Source organism: Zootoca vivipara, chromosome 2, assembly GCF_963506605.1.
Source record: "Zootoca vivipara chromosome 2, rZooViv1.1, whole genome shotgun sequence".
NCBI classification, from domain to species: Eukaryota; Metazoa; Chordata; class Lepidosauria; order Squamata; family Lacertidae; genus Zootoca; species Zootoca vivipara.
Genome location: NC_083277.1, coordinates 33758776 through 33772597, shown reverse-complemented (window position 1 = coordinate 33772597; position 13822 = coordinate 33758776).

Sequence of the window (13822 nt, the reverse complement as noted above, 5' to 3'; positions counted from 1 at the left end):
CAGCATAAGGGAATTTCCCTTTTAAAAAGGGAGAACTTGACAGCTATGCCAAGGAGCCGTTCTTGTTTTTTTAAAATGGAAATCCTTAACAAATACTTTCCCACCCTTCTATATTGTTCAAATCACTCTAACCTTACGTAGCTGCAAAGGTTTTTTTGTTTTTTGTTTAAAGGGGGAGTTGTAACCAAACAAGGTTATGTAACAGCCAACATCCATCAGTTGGAACTTACTGTTGTTTAAAAGTGTATTTTATTCAACAATCCCACTAATAGGATTAGACACAGTTCCCATTAGCAATCTTATTTACTACTTGTTCACAGTACTCAGATCCCAACTTAGTTTCCCACAGGCAAGGGAAGAAGGAACATGCTCATTTGTTTAAAATTTTCCCACTGGCATTCTTTCTTAAACAAGGATTTAAATATATAGTACATTCACACACAGCCTGGCTTATTCTATGTTGTTTCACCAAAGCAGATGCACTGAATGAAATGTGCTCATGTTCCCTTGTGTCTTCCCCAGGACTCTTCAACCTCTCTCACCCTTGGCTAAACTAGTTGGGGATTATGGTAGTTGTGGTAGCCCAGCAAAATCTGGGGATCCAAGGTTGAAGAACACTGACAACAGGCTATGTGTGCAACGTGCTTTGTCTTCAAGGTCCCCACCAGTAGAGTTCTCCCCAATGTGTTCTTACTATGCACAATCTGAGACCAGAAAAATATCCCCCCATACCGTACAGCCCCTCATCTAATTAACGGCATCCCTGGATAGGATTTGCATATGGGTGGTGGTATGCTGCCCTATCGCAGTGATGGCCAAACTTGGACCTCCAGCTCTTTTGCGACTACAATTCCCATAATCCCTGACCACTGGTCCTGTTAGCTAGGGGTGATGGGAGTTGTAGTCCCAAAACAGCTGGAAGGCCAAGTTTGGCCATCACTGCCCTATCCTATCCTATACTCTACTGTAGTGACATGTAGAGCAGAGGAACAAAAGAGGAGCCTTACTGGATCAAGTCAAAGACCTCTCTAGGCCAGCATCCCTTTCTCATAGTAGTCAACCGGATGCCTGTGGGAAGTCCACAAGCAAGCAGGACCTGAGTGCAACAGTACTCTTCCCATGTGTAATTCACAGCAACTGGTAATCAGAGGCATACCAACTCTGAAACTGGAAGTATACAGCCATTGTGTCTTGTAGCCATTGCCAGCTTTATTCTCCATGAATTTGTCTAAGGTGCTTCTAAAGCCATCCAAGTTGGTGGCATTCACTTCATCTTGTGGTACCAAATTCCAGAGAGAATGTCTGCTATAGTAATTGTAAAATTAATTTTTCCTTCTCCAATAAGACTTCATTTCCCACTAATTCCTTGTGCCAGCTGTGAGGTCACTGTAAAGTTGAAAAGCCTCTCCCATATCAACCAGCCCAGAACCAGCAATCCTCATATGAGGCCCTTCTTCAAGGTCTGGAGCAGGGGTCAGCAACCTTTTTCAGCCGTGGGCCGGTCCACCATCCCTCAGACCATGTGGTGGGCCGGACTATATATTTTGGGGGGGGGGGATGAACGGATTCCTATGCCCCACAAATAACCCAGAGATGCATTTTAAATAAAAGGACACATTCTACTCATGTAAAAACACACTGATTCCTGGACTGTCCGTGGGCCGGATTGAGAAGGCAATTGGGCCGCATCCGGCCCACGGGCCTTAGGTTGCCTATCCTCCCTGATCTGGAGGGTGGCAACATGAGAATGGGCTTTTTCTGCAGTGGCTCCCCATTTATGGAATACATGCCCCAGGGAGGCTTGCCTGACACCTTTGTTACATATCTTTAGGTGCCAGGCAAAAAAACATTTCTCTTGTCCCAGGCCTTTGGGTAATTAAACAAACCATGGCCTTTTAAACTCAGGAAGTGGGTATTTATTGTTTTTGTTTGTCACTATGATATGTATTTTTCTATTGCAAACCACCGTGTGAATCCTCAGATGAAAGGCATTGTAGTAATACCGTAATTATAATAATAGCTGGGTCATCAGTGATGTGTGGGGGTATCCTGCTTCCCACTTGATGAGGAACTTGAACTCAAGTGGCAGTTTCTGCCAAAATATTTAATGCTGAGGTCAGTCAGTGAGATACATAGGTTCAATGCATTTCAGAGGCACAGCAGGTGCTACCCATGCCTTCACAAGCAAAGATGTTGAATCAACAATGTCATGTCCTCTGCAACTCTGGGAAGTAGTTCTGGGGGACTGGTGGGGAGATGGGACAAGGTGATGAAAATCTGCCTTTCACTGGGACCTTCCCCAGGATTCTCTTCCTCAGGCTCTCTGATCTGGGCAGGTATTTTCCCAGCTCACTGGATTCCCCCACCCCAGCTCATCTATAGGTTACTCCTCTGGTCTGTCCTGTCCTAGGCAGCGCCGGATTGCATCTGCGCAGACATCAAAAATTGCGTGTGCATGCGCGATCTGGCCCACGGAGGGATCTCCGCTGGAGTGAACCGGCCCAGGCGAGGTAAACCTTGCCGACCCCTGGTCTGGAGGGATATAGACTATGGGCAGAGCTTTCTATTTTTCTCATGTTGGTGACACACCTTTTAGACATGCATCTTTCTGTGACACAGTAATTCAGTTTTACCAGCCAACCGGGGGTTAAACTAACCCTTTTCCAGCCCCGGGAGGAGTGTGGGGAGCGTTCACACGACACCCCAATACACTGCAGCTGACACACTAACATGTCACGACACACAGATTGGGAAGCTCTGCACTATAAACATGTTCTGCCTCTTTTTAGCCATTCCAGCAGCAGACTTTTACTAGCATTTAGCAGATGCACTATTGACATGTTAAGCCAGCACATCTGAGAACTTGAGCCAGGACAGCTTTTTTTGGTGGCAGCAGCAGCATATCTTACATTGCACTGGCATTTTCATGCCCTGTGCCTATTCTTCTTAGAAGAGAGATCAATTTTTAAAAATTCATTCAAACATCTCCAGGGCCATTGGAACAGAAATGCACCAGATGGTAGCACAAAAATGTTCTCAGAAGGAAACGTGGGAAATGCAAGGTAATGCTGCAGAACAGAATCACATCCAATGCCGACATATTTCAGCAAAGTAAACAGGACAGAGTGTAGATTCTTTAATGGTAAAACCAATACAACTGTATTCTTGCATGCCTGTACCAAATCTTTCTTAGCACTTAGCAGGTTGATAGAGATTAACAAGCCAATATATAAGATTTTCTCCCTAGATCATAATATTAGAACTCAGGGTCATCCCGATTGGCCGGAGATTCTGGGCAGGCAGAAGAAAGCACATCTTCATACAGCGTGCAATTTATTTATGGAATCTGCTGCCATAAGTTGCTATCAGATAGTGTCTTTAAAGGAGGCTTTGTTGTTGTTTAGTCGTTTAGTCGTGTCCGACTCTTCGTGACCCCATGGACCATAGCATGCCAGGCACTCCTGTCTTCCACTGCCTCCCGCAGTTTGGTCAAACTCATGTTAGTAGCTCCAACAACACTGTCCAACCATTTTGTCCTCTGTCGTCCCCTTCTCCTAGTGCCCTCCATCTTTCCCAACATCAGGGTCTTTTCCAAGGATTCTTCTCTTCTCATGAGGTGACCAAAGTATTGGAGCCTCAGCTTCACGATCTGTCCTTCCAGTGAGCACTCAGGGCTGATTTCCTTAAGAATGGATAGGTTTGATCTTCTTGCAGTCCATGGGACTCTCAAGAGTCTCCTCCAGCACCATAATTCAAAAGCATCAATTCTTCGGCGATCGGCCTTCTTTATGGTCCAGCTCTCACTTCCATACATCACTACTGGGAAAACCATAGCTTTAACTATACGGACCTTTGTCAGCAAGGTGATGTCTCTGCTTTTTAAGATGCTGTCTAGGTTTGTCATTGCTTTTCTCCCAAGAAGCAGGCGTCTTTTAATTTCGTGACTGCTGTCACCATCTGCAGTGATCAAGGAGCCCAAGAAAGTAAAATCTCTCACTGCCTCCATTTCTTTCCCTTCTATTTGCCAGGAGGTGATGGGACCAGTGGCCATGATCTTGGTTTTTTTGATGTTGAGCTTCAGACCATATTTTGCGCTCTCCTCTTTCACCCTCATTAAAAGGTTCTTTAATTCCTCCTCACTTTCTGCCATCAAGGTTGTGTCATCTGCATATCTGAGGTTGTTGATATTTCTTCCGGCAATCTTAATTCCTGCTTGGGATTCATCTAGTCCAGCCTTTCGCATGATGAATTCTGCATTTAAGTTAAATAAGCAGGGAGACAATATACAACCTTGTCGTACTCCTTTCCCAATTTTGAACCAATCAGTTGTTCCATATCCAGTTCTAACTGTAGCTTCTTGTCCCACATAGAGATTTCTCAGGAGACAGATGAGGTGATCAGGCACTCCCATTTCTTTAAGAACTTGCCATAGTTTGCTGTGGTCGACACAGTCAAAGGCTTTTGCATAGTCAATGAAGCAGAAGTAGACGTTTTTCTGGAACTCTCTAGCTTTCTCCATAATCCAGCGCATGTTTGCTATTTGGTCTCTGGTTCCTCTGCCCCTTCGAAATCCAGCTTGCACTTCTGGGAGTTCTCGGTCCACATACTGCCTAAGCCTGCCTTGTAGAATTTTAAGCATAAGCTTGCTAGCGTGTGAAATGAGCGCAATTGTGCGGTAGATGGAGCATTCTTTGGCACTGCCCTTCTTTGGAATTGGGATGTAGACTGATCTTCTCCAGTCCTCTGGCCATTAGAAGACATAGAAGCTAAAGCCACCAAGGGCTACTAGTCATGGTGGCTTTCTACTACCTCCAGTATCAAAGGTGGTGCCTTGGAATACCAATTGCTGGGGAGTTAGGTCTTTCTGCTCTTGTCTCGCTTATGGGCTTCCTATAGGCATCTGTCTGGTCACTGTCGAGAACAGAATATTGGACTAGATGGACCTTTAGCCAGACCCATTAGGGATGTTCTTATGCAAACCTCTCCACCCAGCATGCAAGTTAAACCTAACTGCTGTTAGTTTTAAACAGAGACTATTAAATTAGATTAATCTAAAGCAACAACAATATGTTAAAAGATGTTGAAAGACCTGGGAGAAAAGGAAAGTCTTCATCTGCCACCAAAAAAATGTCGTTAATCAAAGTTCAGTGGATAATATAAATAAATAATTAGTTGCATTCGAGAGTGCCTAAATCTGTGGAGGATAGAACGGCTATTAACCATGACAGCTACTAGAAAGCAATATATTGAAAGCAATATATTGCCTGCAACCATGAAAGCAATATATTGTCGCACGCCACCCCAGTCTCTGAGCAGTGCAAGATTCCAGGGGTTCCAGGTGTTTACCCAGGGTTCGTGTTTCCTTCTGGGAATGAGCCACAGCAGAGACTGTGGTGTCTTTATGATATATGGTTTATTTACACATATATACAACCTGAGCCTATGATGGAAGTGTTCACAGCATTAACATCCCAAAAGGGTCTTGCTTCTCCCGTAGCCACAGGCTTTGATTCAAGCATAAATCAGCCATGGCTTCTTCTCTGCCTCTTCAGCCCATAGCTCCCCCCTCCAGGTGACACATTACACATACTTTTCAATTCTAAACTCTGGCTTTTGTCCCACTAACTATCCAAGAGAGGGAAGAGGACCCCCACTCCCTTTGGCACAGAGGCCCCTTTCCTTGGCTCTCTTAATGGCCCATCTCCCAGGTGATCACTTCATGAGAAAGATATCTTGATTTATATTTTCACAATTGCTGGGATTATAGGGATTAGAAGTCAAACACATCACAATATTATTAAATGCCAGTTGATCAGCAGCAACACAGGGCAATGGCTAGAGGGTTGTGTTTGGGAACATGCCTACTGGATTGGATGCACATTTGGACTGTGTCCACATTATAGCTTTTCAGAACATTTGAAGCACATTCCTTCCCTCAAAGAATTCTGGGCAGTCTAGTTTGCTAAGGGTTGCTGGGAACTGTAGTTCTGTGAGGGGTAAACCACATTGCCCAGAATTCTTTGTGGGAAAGAATGTGTTTTAAATGTGCTTTAGAGGTATACTGTGAACATATCCTTTGCCATTTATCTAGTTTCTGAATTCTGTTCCCCGCCCCAAAAAAGTGGTGGAAAGGTGGAATGATTGCTCTGCAGACTTCACACCAGGGAAAACAAACAATCCATTATTACAAGATAAAAGGATCTTTAGCACAGTCGTGACCCCAAAAAACAACATGAGAAAATTGGCTTCCTAATTAAATTTGATCTCAGTTTGTTTTTGTTTTACTCTCTTGCTTTGCTAAAGATGTCACAATGCTGGAGGGAACCAAGACGGAAACCATGCTTGTGCAGGCTTTCAGCTCTGTATTCTTAACTCCCTGGAAACTTCCAAGGCTGGGGGAAAGAACTTTGTTAATATGTTCCTATCCAAATACTAAAGACAACAAATCATTCCTATGCCTTCGTTATAAGAGACTGCTTATTTTTATTTCACAGTACAAAATAAATGTTCTGTTCAAATTAAGATGACATTTAATATGCTTTAACTGTAAAAATGAATTAATGAATATTTCTTTTCTTTTGAGGGCTGATCCTGCATTCCCAGTGTCTGGCTGCCTGCCTGCCTGTTGAACTCACCGTTCTCAACATCTTCCATCTCCCCTGTAGCTTTCCATGCTTAGATCCTAAGCACCTTATTTGGAAAAAAAGCTCCACTGAAATGAATATGGCAGTGGGCAGATTCATGCCATACATTTAAAAAAATAATCATGGGAACTGTAGTTTCCCTTTCACAGAGACACAATTCCCAAAACTTTTAACAAACTACAGTAAGTAAGGTGCACATGACAAACACCACCTCTTTTCCTGTTATAGTAGTAACAACAACAACAACAACAACAACAACACAGTGGTATCTTGGTTCTCAAATGCCTTGGTACTCAAACAACTTGGAACCCAAACACTGCAAACCCAGAAGTAAGTGTTCTGGTTTGCAAACTTTTTTTGGAAGCCAGACATGCTCCGTTTTGGGTGTTACACTTCCGTTTTGAGTGCCACACTTCCATTTTGAGTGCCACACTTCCATTTTGAGTGTTACGCCAAGGTCTGTCTGTTTTTGCTATTTATTTTGCGTTTTTGTTTCTGCGGCTCTTGTTTGTGTGTGACTATGTGGAACCCAGTTCAGCTATTGATAGATGGCTGCAGTACATTGTTTATTGGGATCAATGGTCTCGTTAGATAGTAAAATTCATGTTAATTTGCTGTTTTAGGGGTTGTTTTTTAAAAGTCTGGAACGCATTAATCCATTTTGCAGTCCTTTCCATGGGAAAGTGCACCTTAGTTTTGGAACGCTTTGATTTTGGAATGGACTTCTAGAACAGATTAAGTTTGAGAACCAAGGTACCACTGTAGTAATAATAATAATAATACATTTTAACATCTAGGTAAACAAGCGGTAGAACACCCCAAATAAAAACTACGGGATGCAAAAAAGAAATAGAAATAGAAAAGGTGGCATGAAGTTCCAAATTACATTAGATTACAGTTGCATTCAAGAACATTAAAAAGTCTGCTGGATCAGGCCAATGCTCCACCTAGTCCATCATCCTGTTCTCACAGTATCTGTTCCCTTTATAAGCCCCTGTTCTTCTGCTCATCTATATGTGGAAGCTCTTTGTCCGTCTGGCAGCTGAGCTGTTTCTTCATCTAAATAATGCCCAAACCTACGGGAGAGATGGCACCTCCAAAAACCAGACAGAAACCCACCCCATCAGGAGTCAAGGTGACATTGACATTAGGCGTAAGATCCTCCTCTTGAGGAGGCCTCTGGCTCCAGCTCAGAAACCATACACTCCAACATTTCTCCGATGAAAATAGGGACACCCTATTCCATAATAATAATAATTTTATTATTTTTACCTGCCCGGCTGACTGACTTGGTTGCCCCAGCCACTCTGGGTGGCTTCCAACATACACTGTGTTGTTGTTTAGTCGTTTAGTCGTGTCCGACTCTTCGTGACCCCATGGACCATAGCATGCCAGGCACTCCTACATACACTGTATAAAACCATAATAAAACATTAAATTAAACTTCCCTATACAGGGTGTGGCATAGGGACCCCCGGACGTTTCACAGTCGATTGATCCCTGTGCCACCACGGTAACTCGCTGCCACCAACCAGGTGCTTCCTGGTAACCACTAAGTCCAGTCAGGGTTTTTTAAGTGAACCAAAACTTCAGTTTACAGTGGTACCTTGCAAGACGAATGCCTTGCGCAACAAAAAACTTGCAAGATGAAAGCGTTTTGCGATGTTTTCGGCGCTTCGCAAGACGCAGTTTTCTATAGCCGCGCTTCGCAAGACGAAGCTTTTCAGCGGTTTTTTTTTTTTTGCTGCGGCAAACCGCTCTTCGCAAGACGAAATTATCGCAAGACGAAGTGACTCGTGGAACGAATTACTTTCATCTTGCGAGGCACCACTGTATTTCTTACAAGTATAACAAGCAAATGGTTTCAAAGATGGTGCTCAGTCAATATATTAGCTTAGTTCCTATACCTTCCTAATCCTCAAGTTCACAGTTCAACCAACCTCCTCCCAGTTCTCAACCAGAACTGCCTAGGTTCTTATCTGTTCTTTCAGATGCTGGCTGTCACTGACTCAGATTTACTTTCTCACACAGCTTAAACCAACCCACAGACTCCCCTCAGCTCAACAACCACAACTCTCTCTTCTCATCTCTTATCTTATCTCTTCTCTAATCATCTCATCTCTCTCCCTCAACTCCCCCCCCCTTGTCTTATACCCTCACTGACTCCGCCCCCTGGGTTCTCATTGGCTGTACATTTAACCCTTTCACACACATACTGGGGATGACATCATTCTCTTCATAGGCAAACGCCACACAGGGCTGCCTTCAGATGTCTTCTAAAAGTTGTATAGTTACTTATCTCTTTGGCTCGGGGGTCACATAACTACAAACCCTCAAAAAATTTTTTGATGACAATAGGGATATCCTCAGGAAAAGTGGGACATTCTGGGGTCAAATCAGAAATCAGGATGGCTTCTGGAAATCTGGGACTGTCCCCAGAAAATAGGAGGTCCTGAGAAATCCTGGCTTGTTGTTGTTTAGTTGTTTAGTCGTGTCCGACTCTTCGTGACCCGCAGTCTTCCACTGCGTCCCGCAGTTTGGTCAAACTCATGTTAGTAGCTCCAACAACACTGTCCAACCATTTTGTCCTCTGTCGTCCCCTTCTGCTTGTGCCCTCCATCTTTCCCAACATCAGGGTCTTTTCCAGGGAGTCTTCTCTTCTCATGAGGTGGCCAAAGTATTGGAGCCTCAGCTTCACGATCTCTCCTTCCAGTGAGCACTCAGGGCTGATTTCCTTAAGAATGGATAGGTTTGATCTTCTTGCAGTCCATGGGACTCTCAAGAGTCTCCTCCAGCACCAGAATTTCAAAGCATCAGTTCTTCGGCGATCAGCCTTCTTTATGGTCCAGCTCTCACTTCCACACATCACTACTGGGAAAACCATAGCTTTAACTATACGGACCTTTGTTGGCAAGGTGATGTCTCTGCTTTTTAAGATGCTGTCTAGGTTTGTCATTGCTTTTCTCTCAAGAAGCAGGCTTCTTTTAATTTCGTGACTGCTGTCACCATCTGCAGTGATCAAGGAGCCCAAGAAAGTAAAATCTCTCACTGCCTCCATTTCTTCCCCTTCTATTTGCCAGGAGGTGATGGAACCAGTGGCCATGATCTTGGGTTTTTTTGATGTTGAGCTTCAGACCCTATTTTGCGCTCCCCTCTTTCACCCTCATTAAAAGGTTCTTTAATTCCTCCTCACTTTCTGCCATCAAGGTTGTGTCATCTGCATATCTGAGGTTGATATTTCTTCCGGCAATCTTAATTCCGTCTTGGGATTTATCTAGTCCAGCCTTTCGCATGTTGAATTCTGCATATAAGTTAAATAAGCAAGGAGACAATATACAACCTTGTCGTACTCCTTTCCCAATTTTGAACCAATCAGCTGTTCCATATCCAGTTCTAATATCCAGTTCTAACTGTAGCTATGCCTTTGCATCAGTACTGTGCTTTGTCCAGTCTGGTCAATCTGAACAGGGCCATCCTTCTACACCCTTGTTTGCCTCATGGACCACCCCACTTGAACATGCCCTTGAGTAACCCCACTCTTGTTCCCTGTTTGGGGCTCTGTTTTCCTGTACCTAGGATTGGCCCTGGGTAGTCCTGCTTTCCCCCATGTTACCACTGGCAAATACCAAAAATCGTACCTAGTGCATGTAGGACCCAATGGTTGAAATTCAGTTTGACAGCTCCATGCCTTTAGACCCCATCATCTCTAAGTATTATAAGGAGCTACATTTGCCTTGGATAGCAATGAGCCAAAGGGAAATTAGTTGTTGCAAATGCAGCTGGATGTACCTTGCCTTTTAGCTGATTTAGTGATCTAAGTGAAAGCTTAAAAGTGAATGTCTGATGTGTTCATTTCCTCTTTATGACACATCATGAGTTTTTCTATTAAGTGCGATGGAGTTTTCATAGATCCAGGACTATGAGCAGACCCTTATGATGGGAGATAGCTTTTGAAATTGTAACTCATCCCAGTGCAGCAAGAGTGAGCCAGCACCAGATTTAGGGCAGTGTGAGTGGTTCCCGAGGGAGTACAAATAATAAAAGACTAAAAAGGAATTATTGTGAAAATAAGAAATATTGTGTCCTCAGTCAGGGCACCGTATTACCAAGTTTGCCCTGGGTGAGCTGTTCGTGGTGGCAGGCTTTCAATACCTTTAGTTGTTTTGGATGCACATCTGGATGAGTATCCCTTTCTGTCCTGTAATTATTACTTGAGCTCTGTTGCAACACCTGGGTTTGTCTTTTCATGTAGGTGAACGTGCACATCCTTATTAAGGGACGCCAGTGGTTGAAAAGCTGCTCAGAGCTTGAGCTGAATTGCTAATAATAATAATAATAATAATAATAATAATAATGTATTACCATATATTCTGGTGTATAAGACGACTGGGTGTATAAGATGACCCCCAACTTTTCCAGTTAAAATATAGAGTTTGGGTTATACTCACCGTATAAGAAATACGACCCAGCGTATTAGACGACACCCGACTTTTGAGAAGATTTTCCTGGGTTAAAAAGTAGTCTTATACGCAGGAATATAAGATCTCACTACCCCAGCCATCTGGCTGGGTTGGGGGGTGGGGGAGCCTATAGACTCATTTCCTCAGTCCCCCCCCCCAAATATAGACAGTGTGGGATGTGGCTGGCAGATGATGTGGCAGTGAGATCGTAATCAAAATTATCCATTAACAGCTGCTATTGATTTCAGTGGGATTTACTTCTACATAACTGTACTTGAAGTCTAAGAAATTTATTAGAGTACAATTATTTGCGAAGTACAGTCCACTTCATCAGGTGCATGAAGCCTTATTATGAGTTGCTGTGCATGTGTCTCACACACATGGCTAGATGTGTAGTTGATGAGATTAAATATTGCATTTCCTTTCCTTCTGACCTTACAGGTTACAAGCTCCCCCCCCCCTCATTCCCCCATCTGCACTAAATATTTAAAGCAGCATCTTAGCACTTTTTTACTCACATGGTTTCTGAAATATACTCGGAGTCGAGAGTGAATTTCATGCTCTTTATTCAGCTCATAGTCATCAAGGAGAAGAAGAGAAGAATGGCTCTTTTCCCCAAACCATTTGCTTATATACATTATTTACACAATGGGCCTTGCGTGATTGGCTACTTCAGGGCTACACCTGTGGGCCAATCAGGTTGTGGATTGACTTCTGCCTGCAGCCTGATTGGCTGCTCCTACAGGCCAATCAGGTTGCAGATTCACTTCTGCCAGCGGCCTGATTGGCAGCTCCTGCAGGCCAATCAGGTTGCGGATTCACTTCCACCTGGAGTTGGATTGGGTAGCTCCTGCGGACCAATCAGACTGCTGATTCTGAATCCTATTGTTCTAGGATTCAGCTCAGTACATAACAGTTTCCCAAAAAGAATCCTGGGAACCATAGTTTGTTAATGGCGCTGAGAGTTGTTAGGAAACCCCTATTCCCCTGCAATTTTCAGTTCACTAAGAAGAGGGATTTATTGCTAAACCATTCTGAAAATTGCAGTTCTGTGAGAGGAATATGGTAGGTGTCTCCTAACTATGCTAAGCACCCTTAAAAAACTATAGCTCCCAGGATTCTTTGGGGGGAAATATTGACGGTTTTAAGTGGTATGATACTGCCTTTAATGTATAGTGCAGATGGGGACTCACTAACAATGTGTGTCACGGGGTAACACTTTATTTATCTCAAGCAGTGAGCTGTGATGCACACACATTTATGGCACAACAATGTGTTAGTTTTTAAATGCCACAAGGCTTTTTAGTTGCTTATGCTGCATGAGACTAACATGGCCACTCCCTTGGAAATTATAATTATGCTGAAGTCTTACAATCCACGAGGGCATATTGATCCTCCCCTTCCCCCCCCCCAAATCTGTAAAGTAAATATGACCGAAAACAAACAAACAAACAAACAAACAAACATAAAGGATCCAAAAGTAATGAACTATAATTATGCTTAAAGTTGGTAAACAGTAGTTCTGATATTGGGATTCATTGTGGGGGAAAATATGAATAATACATGAGAGTTGTAGCCCTAAACACACTCACTAGGGAATATGTTCTGTTGAACTCAATAAATCTGTTTATGATCATGTTGCAAGAGCTTCCAAACAGTGTGCAGTGTTTTAAGAGCTACAGGAAACAATACAAGTTTTTTGAACTAACTTCATAATTGCAAAAGCACAAGACATTGCAAAACTGGCAGAGTGTTTCAGAAACAATTAGGTACATCAATAGATCTGGTCCATTGTAATATCACAGCTTTTTCTTATTACTATTTTCCCATTTTTGACTTGGCTGAATGTATTTCTCTTTAAATCAGCATGAACAAGCCGTTATGAATTCCAGACATTACTATACTGAGATAGTGGTCCTCTGCCATTGTCCTTTTAGTTAACATGCACAATAACATTAAATGCTTCTTGTGGGGAAAGAGTCTATCTTTATCTTGGGTGTAATTTGGAAAAATGGGTGAAAACACACTAGTCCATGTCTTGAGCTGCTCATCCTCCATGTCTGGATTGTGTTTAGAGTTAGCTGCACTGGGTGGATTAGAAACAATCCCAGGCTAAATGCCTGGAACACAATACACTTACCCTCCCTTTCTCTAAGGAATGTGTGTATGTACATAGGTGGGTATAAAGCCAAGGCTGTATTCACTGAAAAGAGTTTTTGCTCACCGCAAGGAAAGCAGCTGAAGGTTACGTGCTGTATGGTACAGTGTAGTATGGTGAGCCAGCATGGTAAAGTCCTAGTGGATTTCTCTGTATACTTGTATCTTTACAAGGTTTACTTTTTAGACCAGAAGAACTGTATAATACGGTAGTAGATAAGTTCACGATGTGTCAGCATCTCCTAAAGTTTATGTAGCTGGTGTGTTTATGCTTGTGCCACGAACAGAGTGGGAAAGGAGTTTTCTTAACTGGGAACTCTGGAAAAGGCTGACTACTAGAAAGCAAGAAAACTCTAATGTTCTGCTGGAAGACTCAGCTCAGAGGTGGATTTAGGGAAGCACAACCAGTTGTCTCACACTGGGCACGGAGTTGAGAGGGTACCACAGGGGGACCACAACAATGAATGGGAGGCGAGAGGCAGGGTGGTGTAGTATCAACAACAGATGGTGGGCTCAAGTCTAACAGGTTCTTGGGCCAACTGACTTCTACAAGTTGTAACA